Source organism: Silene latifolia, chromosome 9, assembly GCF_048544455.1.
Source record: "Silene latifolia isolate original U9 population chromosome 9, ASM4854445v1, whole genome shotgun sequence".
Taxonomy (NCBI): domain Eukaryota; kingdom Viridiplantae; phylum Streptophyta; class Magnoliopsida; order Caryophyllales; family Caryophyllaceae; genus Silene; species Silene latifolia.
In genome coordinates, this window is record NC_133534.1 from 80,456,003 (window position 1) to 80,471,800 (window position 15,798).

Below are 15,798 nucleotides of genomic sequence, written 5' to 3' on the forward strand. Positions count from 1 at the left end.
TAGTCACAAGAAAGGCAATCACAATCAAGCTAGAGGGTTTTCTTCTGGGTCAGGATTCAGTGCTGGGGCTTCTTTTGGGCGTGGCCGTGTGAGTAGTATTGGTAGTTGGGGAATGACCTGCTATGGCTGTGGCGGTGTAGGCCACAAGAGACATGAGTGCACGAGTATGCCTGGAGCTTTTCAGGGATCGGCTCGGGGGAGCTATTCTCAGGGGCCTGCACAGAGTTATGCGAGCAATAGACCGTCTGGGTCTTGGTCTAAACGGGGAAGTCAGAGCTATCAGGGTGGAGGTAACCGCAATAGCGGTAATTCTTATCAGAAACCAGCTACGAACAACAACAACAATCAGGGGTCGGGTGCTAAGCCGACCACATCAGCCAGTACTATCCAGGGAGGTGATAGAAGACCAGTGGAAAGCTATTCATGATGGACAAGAAAGCAGCTGAGGATGATGCACATGTTATCACTGGTACTTTTCTTGTTAACGGTATTCATACCTTTGTTTTGTTTGATTCGGGGGCGTCTCAGTCGTTTTTATCTTCGAGTCATGTTAAACGGTTGGGTTTGAGGGTATATGAGTCTGTAAGTGAGAAAGTTTTTATACCTTCGGGTGAGTCTGTATCATGTGGGAGGTTGTATAGATATGTGCCTATGATAGTTGGGCAAGTTGATCTACCTGTAGACTTGCTAGAATTTCCTTTTGACGGTTTTGAGATGATAGTCGGGATGGATTGGTTGGGAAAGTATAAAGCTAAGATAGACTGTCATAAAAAAAAAGTGTCTTTGAGAGGTCCTAAGGGTGTTAGTGTGTCTTATCGTGGGTTTCTAGTCAAACCCAAAGTTAAGTTGATTGCAGCTGTCACCTTGAAGTCTTATCTGAGGAAGGGATGCCCTTTGATCTTGTGCCATGTGAGAGATGACCAGATAGAGAGGCCGACAGTTGATCAGATACAGTGGCGGGAGAGTTTGCAGATGTTTTTCCAGAGGAGATTCCGGGGTTGCCACCGAAGAGGGAGATAAATTTCACAGTTGAGTTGAAACCGGGGACGGGGCCAATCTCTAAGGCACCGTACCGGATGGGTCCTAAAGAGATGGAGGAACTCAGGAAACAGTTAGATGATCTGATAGAGAAGGGATACATTAGACCTAGTGTATCGCCGTGGGGAGCACCAGTTCTTTTTGTGAAGAAGAAAGATGGGAGTTTGAGGTTGTGCATAGATTACAGAGAACTGAACCGAGTGACGGTGAAGAACAAGTATCCTTTGCCAAGGATAGATGACCTGTTTGATCAGTTGAGTGGTGCATCAGTCTTTTCCAAGATTGATTTGAGGTCGGGGTACCATCAGGTGAAGATTAGAGAGGTGGACATACCAAAGACAGCTTTCACGTCGAGGCATGGCCATTATGAGTATGTGGTGATGCCGTTTGGGTTATCTAATGCACCGGCTGTGTTTATGGATTTGATGAACAGAATCTTCAGACAGTTTTTGGACAAGTTTGTGGTGGTGTTTATCGATGACATCTTAGTCTACTCTAAGACTAAGGAGGAGCATGAGGAGCATCTGAGGATTGTGTTGCAGACTTTGAGAGAGCATGAGTTATATGCTAAGCTGTCCAAGTGTGAGTTCTGGTTAGAGAAAGTTGCTTTTCTGGGGCATGTGATCTCTAAGGAGGGAGTAGCTGTGGATCCGGCAAAGATTGAGGTAGTGACAAAGTGGGAAGCACCAAAGAATGTTGCTGAGATCAGGAGTTTCTTGGGTTTAGCTGGATACTACAGACGGTTCGTGAAAGATTTCTCCAAGATAGCTAGACCTATTGATACCCGTCGTGAGGTGTCAAAAATAAATTTATAATTCCAACTACAACTATAGCTAGCGGCAGTCGGGTCGAACCACAGAGAGGCAGATGTAATTTCTAGTTGTCCAATTCAGGTCTAAGGTAACAATGATGTGGGGGTTTGAATTGATTTGATCTATAGCTAAAGGCAAAGAAATATAAATTAAACTAAAGAATTGTATTAAATCAAATATAAAGAAGGGTACTAGGATGGTCGGTTCACTATAGTTTCGGCGGCAGCATACTAGATAGGTCTAAATCAAACACGTGAGACGGGAAAATAAGAGGTCCTCTCGGTCCACTCTCACAGGTAGCATCTTTCGATCTTGCTACAGGTCCCTAATATCACTAATACTAACTTTCGTCCTGAAAAGTGACTAAAAGGTCTAAACTTTACCTATCTTTCGATCTTAGCATAGTTTAGTCATTTTAATTGGTAGTCTAACAACCTTCCCTATCTTTCGATCTAATGGGTCAGTCATATACTAAGCATTCAACTAGTCGCATGCATTCGATTCGTCAAATATAACAATTAAAGCAATTAAAACGTAATAAAACTCACGGGGTCAGTCGATCGACCAGGTAGGACGGTCGATCGACCGACACGCGACTCAGGGTTCCCTAATTCTAATGCCGCCTACACTATAATTCCCCTACATCCTAGCACAAAGAATTTAGCTACTCATGCTAGGGATAACAACAATAAAATTTGCTAATAAAACTGAGGAATTCATGACTGAAGCGACGAAATAAACAATGAACATAAGGCGATAAATTGGCTTTGGGAAACTAATCTAACAAATCCTATACTATGAAAGAAATAAACAACGAAACTGAAATAAGAACAGTAGAATACCGTGTGAAAGAAATCGCAGAGGAAGGATAAAAAACCGAACGAAGATAAATTGTATAAAATACCGAACAAACTTAGAACCCTAATTATTTCCCTAAAGTTTCTGATAAAAGACTTGATGATTAATGCTTAATGTCAGTTATGTTATATAGAAGTATACGTAACACTTATTTCTAAAACCTAAAATACAATGGGCTTTGAGTTTCTCGATCTTTTAGTTCACGTCTGAATTAGCGGTGTGGTCGATCGACCACTGTGACCGGTCGATCGACTGCTCTGCAGTGTACAGTAGCTTCTGTAAGTCGTGCATTGGTCGATCGACTAAGGGGGCCAGTCGATCGACTGCTTTAGCTGGTACTTGACTTCTAACTTCTCGTGGATTTGTCTTTCGGGCCTCGAAATGCGCACCAAGCTCGTTCCTTAAGTAAATACTTCATGTCAAATGCAGTGCAAGATACTCGGGGACGGATTCAGCTTGATTTCTACCCATTTCCGCATAAATCTGCAATATTACATAAAAATACAAAAGTAGACGAAATGGGGCAAATAGTAGCCTTAAACTACATAAATGAGCTCTGAAATGCGTGTAAAATGAGATGTAAAACATCATATAATTGACACGCATCAAACTTCCCAAAACCAAACCCTTTCTTGTCCCCAAGCAAGGACTAGACTCGATCTAAAGGAACGAGTTTAGTCTCAGAGCGAAATGCAATTGAATAGCCTAAACCGATTTAATGCACAACCAACAATCAATTAGAGATGTGAATCATGCAAACGAGTTATAGAGTCGTTAAAAACTGCTGAACTGCTGACTGTAGAAACTTATCAAATTGGACTCTCACGGGTCACTCAAATCACTCAATAAATACAGGTGAATATAAGTATAAGATAGAAAGAATTCATTTTGTTGGTGACACTCACCTAACTACGACCTATAAGAACATGCCTGCAATATAATATGAAAGTAATCTCTACAACCGTACATATGCATTTCAACCGAACAAATGACCATGACACATGCCGAGGTATATATAGGATATGTGAGGTAATGGGTAGGAAAGGCAAAACATTTATGGGAATGTGGGGGTACAGGTGATCAAGCTAGTACCGTAACAAAACCATGTGACAATATCCACTTCTTGCTCAAACTTCAATTGACACGGTGCTATAGCAAGCACAAAACTCACAATCTCCGAAATAATCAACTCCCCATAAGATATAAATGCAACATGGGAGCAAAAATCGCCATTTGAATAAAGAATTGAATCATGCGAATTGATTTTTTTTTTCTTCTCGGAACCCAGTCGATCGACCATAATTGCCAGTCGATCGACTGCCTATACAGTACAGCACTCTGTTTTTTTTCTTTTTCGAATCATTTTTCTTCTTTTCTTCTTTTTTTTTCTTTTTCTATCTTTCCAACTTCATCTTAGAATGAGCATATGCTACCAAAAACAAAGTAACAATCCCAGAACGTAAACTACTAGCTTGACAAGGGCAGGCTAAATGTAGGATGTAGTAATGGGACAAAAAGGCTGTTTTTGGCAGTGTGGAGCTTATGGGTAAAATGAATAAAGGAAAACCTCTACCACATGTGTCAACTAACCACAATCCGAATGCATACAGGTATTAAGCAGATTAAGTTCATATTTATGCACATTGATGAAACATGTCTCATAAGGAGTAACTACTCACATCCTAGATAAACTGGTCATAGATGTCACCAGTTATAGGCTCTAAATCTCAGAAATATGATGTAGCTTGCCAAAAATCAAAGTCAAATCTAAAGTCCAGCAAATAAGTTAACGAAAACTCGTAGATATGCATTTATGATTCTACTAATAACATGTCGATTTAGCAAGGCTTAGGCAAAAACGGATGCAAATGCAATGTCATCATCGAAACACTACCGTTCCGACTCAACCTATATGCTAAAATAAACATGCAATTTTTTGAAATTTTTTGAAATTTTTCAATTTTTTTTGAATTTTCTGTATATATGAGAAAGTAAACAACAATGCAAGACAACATGTAAACGTGAATGCAAACAAATGAAATGCAACGCAAAACCCTTCCCCAAACCAAATCGCACAATGTCCCCATTGTGCAAAATTATGTAATGAAGAAAAGGAAAACGGGAATTGCGAGAAAAACTATAAAGGACATGAAGTAAGGCTTAGAAACTCACAAGACTTTAAGCGCAGCAAAAGGAAACCTCCCCAAACCAGCGTGAGCTAGGAGGTTTCAGTAGCCAGCAGTGCTACCAATAGGTACCTGAAAAGACAGAAAATACCATGCATAAAACCGAGAAAGCAATGTGGGAGCGGTAATTATGTGTAAAATTAAGAAAATGGAAGAAATCAGATATATGACGGAAAATAAAGAGGAGGAAAGACTCCCTCAATTCCGCAAAACGACCAAACACAGCAGGGGAAAGGTCGTGAACAGGTACAGCAGCAACAACGGTCGATCGACCATAGCAGGCAGTCGATCGACTGGAATGAACAGGAACAGAAGCTCCTGGAAGTCGCACCTCAGTCGATCGACCAGGGTAGGCGGTCGATCGACTGGAAATACTGCTGTAACTTTCTGATTTCGTCTATTTAGCTCTATAGCTTGAGCTAATGAGGTCTAAAAACCTGCAAATGCACAATAATACGCGCCCAAAATTGCGCAAAACCCAAAGTAACCATCTAAAGTGTTTAAAATCCTAAGCAACCGAAATAACATGCGAAGTCTCGCGCACACAAAAGCAATAAATAAAAAGGTTCAACGAAATCAAATAAAATGTATAGTTTGTGAAAAAGTCCCAATCAACTAATAGTTGATCAAGAACAGCCATAGAATGGCCCACTTGACTGGCTTCTGGCTACAAGAGGTAGCCTCAACAGTGCTCATCTTCTCAGCGGCACTCTTCTCAACTTCATCGTCCGTCAAGCTTAACGGATCAACATGTTGGACATCTTCCCACTCAATGACCTCCTCTGAATCATCGGAATCCAGATCAGACTCCGTTGCCTTGACTGGCTCATCTTTAGGCTCCTCATCAGTGCCATAGTTAAGGCATCCTAGACCGCCTCTTTGAATGATCGGCTCCTTCACAGCTGGAGCAACATGTGGCTCTTCCTTCCCCAAACCAGCTCCTGCAATGTCTAAAACAGAAGAATCTTCCTCCATTTTGCTCCCAATCTGGGGCGGAGGTGTCACAACAGGAGTAGGAATAGAGACAGGCATATCAGGTAGTATAAAATAAGATTTCTTTTCAGAAACCTTATTACAAGTTACGGGCCACATGGGGTCTTTCTTCCTAGCTGTATGGGCAAAGACAATGGAATGCTTGCCTACCTTAAAGGTCAAAGTACCCGAACCAACATCAATAACTGCACCAGTAGTGTGCAGGAATGGTCTACCTAGAATAATAGGAATGTGGGCATCTTCGGGCATATCGAGTACCACGAAGTCAACAGGGAAGAAGAACTTCCCTATTTGCACGGGAATGTCCTCTAGGACTCCTATTGGCTGGACCGCAGAGCGATCAGCCATCTGTACTGTCATGTTGGTTACTGCAAACCTAGTCAATTTGAGCTTCCTAGTAAGATTCAAGGGCATTACACTAATACTGGCTCCTAAGTCACATAAGGCTTTCTCTATAGGAAAGGTGCCAATATTACATGGGACGGAGAAACTACCCATGTCTTCTAGCTTAAGGGGTGTTGTATGGGTCAAATAAGAACATGACTCCTCAGTGAGTGCGACAATGTGCACAGTTTCAAGAGACTTCTTTTTAGACAAGAGTTGTTTCATGAATTTTGTGTAAGCAGGCACTTGATTGACTAACTCAAGGAAAGGAACTTTCACATTTAAACTACGAATAACCTTTTCAAACTTATTAAATGATACCTGTTCCTTTGTCGGCACTAATCTCTCTGGATAAGGGGCTGAAAGTAGCAACTTAGCCCTCTCCTCTAAATCTCTCATGCCGGCATCGGTGGACTTAGGCTGGAAGTCCACAACCTTCTCCTTGTTGTAGCTCAACCCTTCTTCAGACCGTCTCAAATGTGAACCATTAATCGACAAAGGGTCGTACTTCGGAACCGGAACGGACCCATCAGCAGTCGGGTCTGTTCCCAATATTTTCGGGGCAGTAGTACCCCGAAACAAGTGATCCCTCAGGTTGTCGGGCATTGGAGGGCGAAAAGAATCACCTTCAGCAGCAATCTCATTCGATCGACCAGGTTGGTCAGTCGATCGACTGACTTCAACAGGACCAGAAGCTACTGTTTGTCGTACTTCAGTCGATCGACCGGTATGTCGATCGATCGACATACTACCCTGATCGTCTTTTTCTTGTTTTTATTCGCCACTGCCTTCTTCTTGCTTGTTCCCGCCTCATCTTTTTCAGTGACATCCTCAACCATAATGGGCCCATCAAGGGTAGACCCACTCCTCAAGGTAATGGCATTAAGGGTCTCCTTTTGATTAGTTTGAGTCGGTAAATATCCCAAAGCTCGAGTTGTATTCTTGCTAGCCAATTGGGCAATTTGGCTCTCCAACATCTTCATCCCGGCCTCTCTAGCCTGGGATTCCTTTAGCAACAAATTCTTCAACTCATTGAAATCAGAACCTTGGGCTTGTTGTTGCTGTTGTGGAACATACGGAGGCTTTTGGTACTGTTGTTGCGTATGAGGGGGCACATAGTTCTGCTGCTGCTGCTGCTGTGGAGATTGAGTCGGATTCAAGACATTTTGGCTACTCCACCTCAAGTTTGGGTGGACATTCGGCTCATAGTATGTGTTTGTCTGCCTATAATGTTGAAAGGCAGCACAAGACTCAAAGGGACTAGGACAATTGTCTGAAACATGTCCCTCAGCTCCACATCTTTTACAGACGAAAGGACCGTCTGAAACAGCATTTACGTGGTAAATCCCTCCTTTTGAAGCTCCTCTCAACTCGTACTTGTCAAATCTTGCCGTGTGAGCTTCTAATGCAGCTACTGAAGGAGATTCAGCAGCTCTTCTCTGATTTCCCCGGGAATTCCCATACTCAGCTTTGTGGGTGGCCAAGTCATCAATGATCTTCCACCCCTTAGTCTCCCCCGTATTCTCCTGGAATCTGCCATTAGCCGTCGCATCCAGGATAGCCCTTTGATCGTCATAGAGCCCATTGTAGAACTGATTGCATAGGCTCCACTTCTCAAACCCATGATGCAGAATGGTTCACACCAGCTTCTTAAAACGGACCCATGCCTCATGAAAGTTCTCATCAGGCCCCTGTTTAAAACTCGTGATTTGAGCTCTAATGGCGTTTGTCTTCGAGGCAGAGAAATACTTCTTGTAGAATGCCAAGGCCAAAGAATTCCAGTCGGTGATCCCATTAACAGCTCGGTCCAAATCTCTGTACCACTCCCTTGCAGCATCACGGAGTGAGAATATAAACATAGTCTCCTTTATCTGGTCCTGGGTCACACCGGTCGACGGGGGTATAGAGCAGCAATAATCAATAAATATCTCCATATGCTTGGCTGCATCTTCATTTGCAGCTCCCCCGAACTGGTTCCTCTCAACCAAGTTGATATAAGAAGGCCTCGGTTCGAATTTTCTATCAGCTCCCGGTAATTCGAACCCCTTGTATAGATTTGCAGCTGTCGGCTCAGAGTGACTTGCTATAGTTGCTTCTTCAGCCATGACTGGAAATTCTAGAGATGTGACTGTCTCAGCTGAAGAAGTGGAAATAGGAGATGATTGTGGATCCTCCTCGTATAGCTCGTTCTCGTAGTAACTAGACAGAGTACTCAGCTCTTCCTCTGTCGGCAATATCCTAGATGATCATCTCAACTCGCGCAAGGTCTTCTCAATCTCAGGATTAAAAGGTACTAACTCACCACCCTGTGACCTGCGCTTAAGAAGAAACTACAAAAAGAATATGAGAATATTTTAAGGAACGAATGTCCCTTAAACTAAGTAACAGACTAAAATAAAACAACTAAAAATTGGAACAATTGCCTCCCCGGCAACGGCGCCAAAATTTGATACCCGTCGTGAGGTATCAAAAATAAATTTATAATTCCAACTACAACTATAGCTAGCGGTAGTCGGGTCGAACCACAGAGCGGCAGATGTAATTTCTAGTTGTCCAATTCAGGTCTAAGGTAACAATGATGTGGGGGTTTGAATTGATTTGGTCTATAGCTAAAGGCAAAGAAATATAAATTAAACTAAAGAATTGTATTAAATCAAATATAAAGAAGGTGATGCGTGTCTTTTATATGATGTTTTACATCCTATTTTCCACGCATTTCAGAGCTCATTTGTGTAGTTTAAGCTACCATTTCCCCCATTTTCGTCTACTTTCGTGTTTTGGTACATTATTGCAGAAATGTGAAGAATTCAGCGGAAATTGAGCTAAATCCGTCCCCGAGTATCTTGCGTTGCATTTAACGTGAAGTATTCACTTAAGGAACGAGCTTGGTGCGCAATTCAAGGCCCAAAAGACAAATCCACGAGATTATAGAAGTCAAGTACCAGCTAAAGCGGTCGATCGACCAGTACCATTAGTCGATCGACCAACTTGCGGGATCCAGAAGCTACTGTACACTGCTACTCAGTCGATCGACCGCCGTGCTTAGTCGATCGACCACACCGCTACTCAGACGAGAATTAAAAGATCGAGGAATAGCAAGCCTATGATACATTAGGTTTTGGAATAATAGTTACGTATATTTCCTATATAACGTAACCTAGTTGACATATACAATCATCTAGTTTTTACCTCGCTTACATTCAGTGGAGTTTTATCAAATAATTAGGGTTTGGGAAACTATTTTCGCATTGGATTTTCGTTGTGCTTTCAATCATTCCGTTACAATCCTTCTGCAATTTCGGTATTCACTTACTCTTATTCCAGTTCATCTTTATTGCGTTGATAGTTTAGAAATTGCTAGCTAGTTTCCCGACACCGTAATTACCGCTTTATGTTAATTGTTTGTTCAACTGTTTTAAGCATGAATTCAGTAATCTATTTCGTCATTATTATTATTATTTTCATCATAGTTATGAGTAGCTAAATTGCTTGTGCTAGGATGTAGGGGAATTATAGTGTAGGCGGCAATAGAATAACACGGACTGAATCGCGTGTCAGTCGATCGACTGCCATACCTGGTCGATCGACTGACCACGTGAGGTTTACCCTCGTTTTAATTGATTTAAATGTTATATATGACGAATCGAGTGCACACGACTAGTTGAATGCTTAATATTTGACTGACCCATTAGATCGAGAGATAGGGACAGTTGTTAGATCACCAATTAAAATGACTAAACTATGCTGAGATCGAAAGATAGGTAAAGTTTAGACCGTTAGTCACTTTTCAGGACGAAAGTTAGTATTAGTGATATTAGGGACCTATAGCGAGATCGAAAGATGCTATTTGTTAAGAGTGGACCGAGAGGACCTCTTTATTTCCCGCCTCATGTGTTTGATTTAGACCTGTTTAGTATGCTGCCGCCGAACCTATAATGAACCGACCATCCTAGTACCCCTTCTTTTATCTGTTTTATCTGTTTATTTAGTTTGTTGTCATTTATTGCTTTTAGTATAGACCAAATCAAATCGACCCCCACTTTCGTTACCTTAGACTAAATTAGACAATTAGAAATTACATTCGCCTCCTTGTGGTTCGACCCTGTTACCACTAGCCTAGGTTAGTTTTAATAGGAAATTATAAATCTTATTTTTGGTACTCACAACGACGGGTATCAAATTTTGGCGCCGTTGTCGGGGAGGCAATTGTTCTAATTTTTAGTTGTTTTTATTTAGTCTTTCTTAGTTTAAGGGACATCCGTTCCTTAAACTTTTCTCATATTCTTTTTGTAGTTTCTTCTTATGCGCAGGTTACAGGGTGGTGAACTAGTACCGTTCAATCCTGAGATTGAGAAATCCTTGCGCGAGTTGAGGCGATCACAAAGGGTATTGCCGACAGAGGAAGAGCTGAGTACTCTGTCAAGTTACTACGAGAACGCTCTGTTCGAAGAAGATCCACCTATATCACCTGCTTCTACTTCTTCAGCTGAGACAGTCACTTCTCCAGAAATTCCAGTCATGGCTGAAGAAGCAACCATTGCCAGTCACTCAGAGCCGACAGCTGCGAATCTTTACAAAGGATTCGAACTACCAGGGGAGGCGAGAAAATTCTAGCTGATGCCTTCCTATATTAACCTGGTTGAGTGAAACCAGTTCGGGGGAGCTGCAAATGAAGATGCAGCCAAGCATATGGAGATTTTTATTGATTATTGCTGCTCTATACCCCCGCCGACCGGTGTGACCCAAGACCAGATCAAGGAGACCATGTTCATTTTCTCTCTTCGTGATGCTGCAAGGGAGTGGTATAGAGACCTGGATCGAGCCGCTCATGGGATCACCGACTGGAATTCATTGGCTTTGGCATTCTACAAGAAATACTTCTCTGCCTCGAAGACAAATGCCATTAGAGCTTAGATCACGAGCTTTAAACAGGGGCCTGATGAGAACTTTCATGAAGCATGGGTCCGTTTCAAGAAGCTGGTGCGAACCATACCACACCATGGGTTCGAAAAATGGAGTCTCTGCAATCAGTTCTATAACGGGTTGTATGACGATCAGAGGGCTATTTTGGATGCTGCAGCCAATGGCCGATTTGCTGAAAATATGGGAGAGACTAAGGGGTGGAAGATCATTGATGACTTAGCCACCCACAAAGCTGAGTATGGAAATTCATAAGGAAATCAAAGAAGAGCTGCAGAATCTTCCTATGTAGCTGCACTAGAAGCTCTCACTGCAAGGTTTGACAAATACGAATTGGGAGGAGCTTTAAAAGGAGGGATGTACCATGTTAATGCTGTTTCAGACGGTCATTTCGTCTGTAGGAGATGTGGAGCTGATGGACATGTTTCAGAAAATTGTCCTAGTCCCTTCGAGTCTTGTGCTGCCTTTCAACATTATAGGCAGACAAACACATACTATGAGCCAAATGTCCATCCCAACTTGAGGTGGAGTAGCCAGAATGTACTGAATCCGACTCAACCTCCACAGCAGCAGCAGCAGCAGCAGCCTTATGTGCCTCCACATAAGCAGCCATATAAAAAGCCTCCGTATGTTCCTCAGCAGTAGCAACAATCCCAAAATTCCGAGTTCACAGAGTTGAAGAACTTATTGCTGAAGGAGTCCCAAGCTAGAGAGGTCGGGATGAAGATGCTAGAGAGCCAAATTGCTCAATTGGCTAGCATGAAGACCACTCGAGCTCCGGGACACTTACCGACTCAAACCGACCAAAAGGAGACCCTTAATGCCATCACGTTGAGGAGTGGGTCCACCCTGGAGGGGCCTGCTATGGTCGAGGACGATGCTGCAAAAGATGACGCGAAATCGAGTCAAAACAAAGCTGGAACGAGCAAGAGAAAGAAAAAGGCGTCTACCAGGTATATATCAGTCGATCGACTGACATACCCGGTCGATCGACTGAAGTGCGAGTTACAGAAGCTTCTGGTCCTGTTCATCTCAGTCGATCAACTGACATCACTGGTCGATCGACTGAGATCGCTGCTGATAGTGAGACTTTTCGTCCTCCGATGCCCGACAACTTGAGGGAACATTTGTTTCGGGGTACGACAGTCCCGAAAACATTGGGGCAAGACCCGAGTGCTGATGGGTCAGTCCCGGCTCCGAATTACGACCCGATGTCGATTAATGGTTCACATTTGAGATGGTCTGAAGAGGGTTCAAGCTTCAACAAGGAGAAAGTAGTGGACTTCCAGCCTAAGTCCACGGATACCGGCATGCGCGATTTAGAGGAGAGGGCTAAGCTACTTCTTACAGCCCCATATCCGGAAAGACTAGTGCCGATGAAGGAACAGGTATCTTTCAATAAATTTGAAAAAGTTATTCGTAGCTTGAATGTACAAGTGCCTTTCCTTGAGTTAGTTAATCAAGTGCCTGCTTACACTAAATTCATGAAACAACTCTTGTCTAAGAAAAAGTCACTTGAAACTGTGCATACTGTCGCATTAACCAAAGAGTCATGCTCTTATTTGTCTCACACTGCACCTCACAAACTAGAAGACCCGGGTAGTTTTTCTGTTCCTTGCAATATAGGTACCTTCTCTATTGAGAAGGCATTATGTGACTTAGGAGCTAGTATAAGTGTAATGCCCTTGAGTCTTGCTAGGAAGCTCAAATTGACTAGGTTCGCAGTGACAGACATAACAGTACAGATGGCTGACCGATCTGCGGTCCAGCCAATAGGAGTCTTAGAAGACATCCCCGTGCAAATAGGGAAGTTCTTCTTCCCTGTTGACTTCGTCATACTTTACATGCCTGAGGATGCCCATATTCCCATTATTTTGGGTAGGCCATTTCTGCACACTGCTGGTGCAGTCATAGATGTTGGTTCGGGTACCTTGACTTTTAAAGTAGGGAAGCATTCCATTGTTTTTGCCCAACCTGCTAAGAAAAAAGACCCCATGTGGCCCGTGACTTGCAATACGGTTTCTGAAAAGAAATCTTATTTTATACTTCCTGATATACCTATCTCTAGTCCCATTCCTGTTGTAACACCTCCGCCCCGGGTTGGGAGCAAATTGGAGGAAGATTTGTCTATTTCTGATATTGCAGGAGCTGGTTTGGGGAAGGAAGAGCCGCAAGTCGCTCCAGCTGTGAAGAAGCCGATCATTCAAAGAGGAGGTCTTGGTTGCCTTAGCTATGGCACTGATTAGGAAGTTGATGACGAGCCGGTCAAAGTGACAGAGTCCGATTTAGATTCTGACGTGTCCGAAGAGATCATTGACTGGGGAGATGATGAAGCTATTGATACGTTGAGCCATACGGACGTGGAAGTTAAGAAGGGTGCAGCTGAGAAGATAAGCACCGTTGAGGCTACCTCTAGTAGCCAGAAGCCGACCAAGTGGGCCATTCCGTGGCCGTTCTTGATCAACTACTAGTTGATCACGTGTTTTACAAACATTTTATTTGCTTTTGTTAGACACTTTTTATTGCTTTTGTGTGCGCGAAACTTCGTATTTTACTTTGCTTGCTTAGGATTCTATACGCTTTAGACTTTACTTTGGGTTTTGCGCAATTTTGGGCGCGTATTATTGTGCATTTTTAGGTTTTTAGAGCTCAATAGCTCACGTTATTGAGCAAATACGAAGAAATAAGAAGTTACAGCAGTATCTTCAGTCGATCGACTGGCAACATTGGTCGATCGATCGTTCGCGCTTTCTCGGAGCTCTGTTCCTTTCACCACATGTCGATCGATCAGCTATGTGGTCGATCGACCGCCGCCCGCTTCTTGTACTTGTTCACGACCTCTCCCCTGCTGTGTTTGGTCGATTTGCGGAATTGAGGGAGTTTTCTACTCCACTTTATCTTCCGTCATTTTATTTATTTCTTCAATTTTTCTCAATTATGCACATAATACCGCTTCATTATTGTCTTTCTCGATTTTATGCGTGGTACTTTGTTTGTCTTTTCAGGTACTTATTAGTAGCATCACTGCTACTCTTTGAAACCTCCTAGCTCACGCTGGTTTGGGGAGGTTTCCTTTGCTGCGCTTAAAGTCTTGTGAGTTCCCGATTTCCATTTCATGTCATATTTATTTGTTTATTTTCTCGCAAATTCCCATTTCTCTTTTCTTCATTACATGATTTTGCACAATGGGGACATTGTGCGATTTGGCTTGGGGAAGGGTTTTGCGTCGCATATCATTTGCTTGCATTCACGTTTACATTCTGTTTTGCATTGTTTATTTCATTTTATATATGTATACCAAAAATTCAAAACAATTGAAAAATTTCAAAAATTTCAAAAAAATGCACGTTTATTCTAGCATATAGGTTGAGTCGGAACGGTAGTATTTCAAGGATGATATTGCATTTGCATTTGTTTATGCCTAAGCCTTGCTAATTGACATGTTATTAGTAGAATCATATGCATAGTCTACTAGTTTTCGTTAATTTACTTGCTGAACTTGAGACTTGACTTAGATTTTTGGCAAACTACTTATATATTCTTAGTTATTAGAGCCTATAACTGGTGTCATTCATGACCGGTTTATTTAGGAATGTGAGTAGTTCTCCTTATGAGACATGTTACATCAATGTGCATAAATATGAACTTAATCTGCTTAATACCTGTATGCATTCGGTTTGTGGTTTGTTGACACACGTGGTAGAGGTTTTCCTTTATTCGTTTTGCCCATAAGCTCCACACTGCCAAAAATAGCCTTTTTGTCCCATTACTACATCCTACATTTAGCCTGCCCTTGTCAAGCTAGTAGTTTAGTTGTTGGGATTGTCACTTCGTTTTTGGTAGCCTTTTGCTCGATTGAGATGTTGTTGGGAGAATGAAAAGAAAGGAAAGAAAGAAAAAAAAGAACTGAAAAAGTTGAAAAAAAAGAAAAGAAAAATGATTCGAAAAAAGAGAAAAAGAGGTTATGTACTGTTCAAAGCAGTCGATCGACTGCAAATTCGGGTCGATCGACTGGAGTTCGAAAGAAAAAAGAAAGAATCAATTCGCATAATTCAAGCCTTTATCTTATGGCGATTTTTGCTCCCATGTATTATTCATATCTTATGGGGAGTTGGTTGATTGCTTTATACCAGGGATTGTGAGTTTTGTGCTTGCTATAGCACCGTGTCGATTGGATTTTGAGCAAGAAGTTGGATGTTGCTAGATGGTTCCGTTTGGGTACTAGCTTGATCACCTGTACCTCCACTTTTCCATAAATGTTTTGCCTCTTCTTACCCCTACCTCACATTATCCATATATACCTCGGCATGTGTCATGGTCATTTGTTGGCTGGAATGCATATGTACGGTCATAGAGATTACTTTCATATTATACTGCAAGCATGTTCTCATAGGTCGTAGTTAGGTGAGAGTCTCTACAAAATGAATTCTTTCTATCCTCTTATATATTCACCTGTGCCTATGTGTGATATGAGCGACCCGTGAGAGTCCGATTTGATAAGTCTCTATAGTTGACGGTTCCGCTGTTTTTAACGACCTTATAACTCGTTTGCATGATTCGCATTACTAATTGATTGTTAGTTATTGCATTAAATTGGTTTAGGCTTT

At 42.1% G+C, this 15,798-nt stretch overlaps 2 non-coding genes across 2 annotated transcripts; one reads left to right on the plus strand and one right to left on the minus strand.

Annotated features, from left to right (window-relative positions):
* The first annotated feature begins 7,888 nt into the window (after positions 1 to 7,888).
* On the plus strand, positions 7,889 to 7,995 carry LOC141603970 (small nucleolar RNA R71). The gene has a single exon (XR_012525802.1). It is a non-coding gene; the product is annotated as a small nucleolar RNA R71 (small nucleolar RNA).
* Positions 7,996 to 11,170: 3,175 nt separating this feature from the next.
* LOC141603765 (small nucleolar RNA R71) lies at positions 11,171 to 11,277 on the minus strand. The gene has a single exon (XR_012525619.1). It is a non-coding gene; the product is annotated as a small nucleolar RNA R71 (small nucleolar RNA).
* Between the last annotated feature and the right edge of the window lie 4,521 nt (positions 11,278 to 15,798).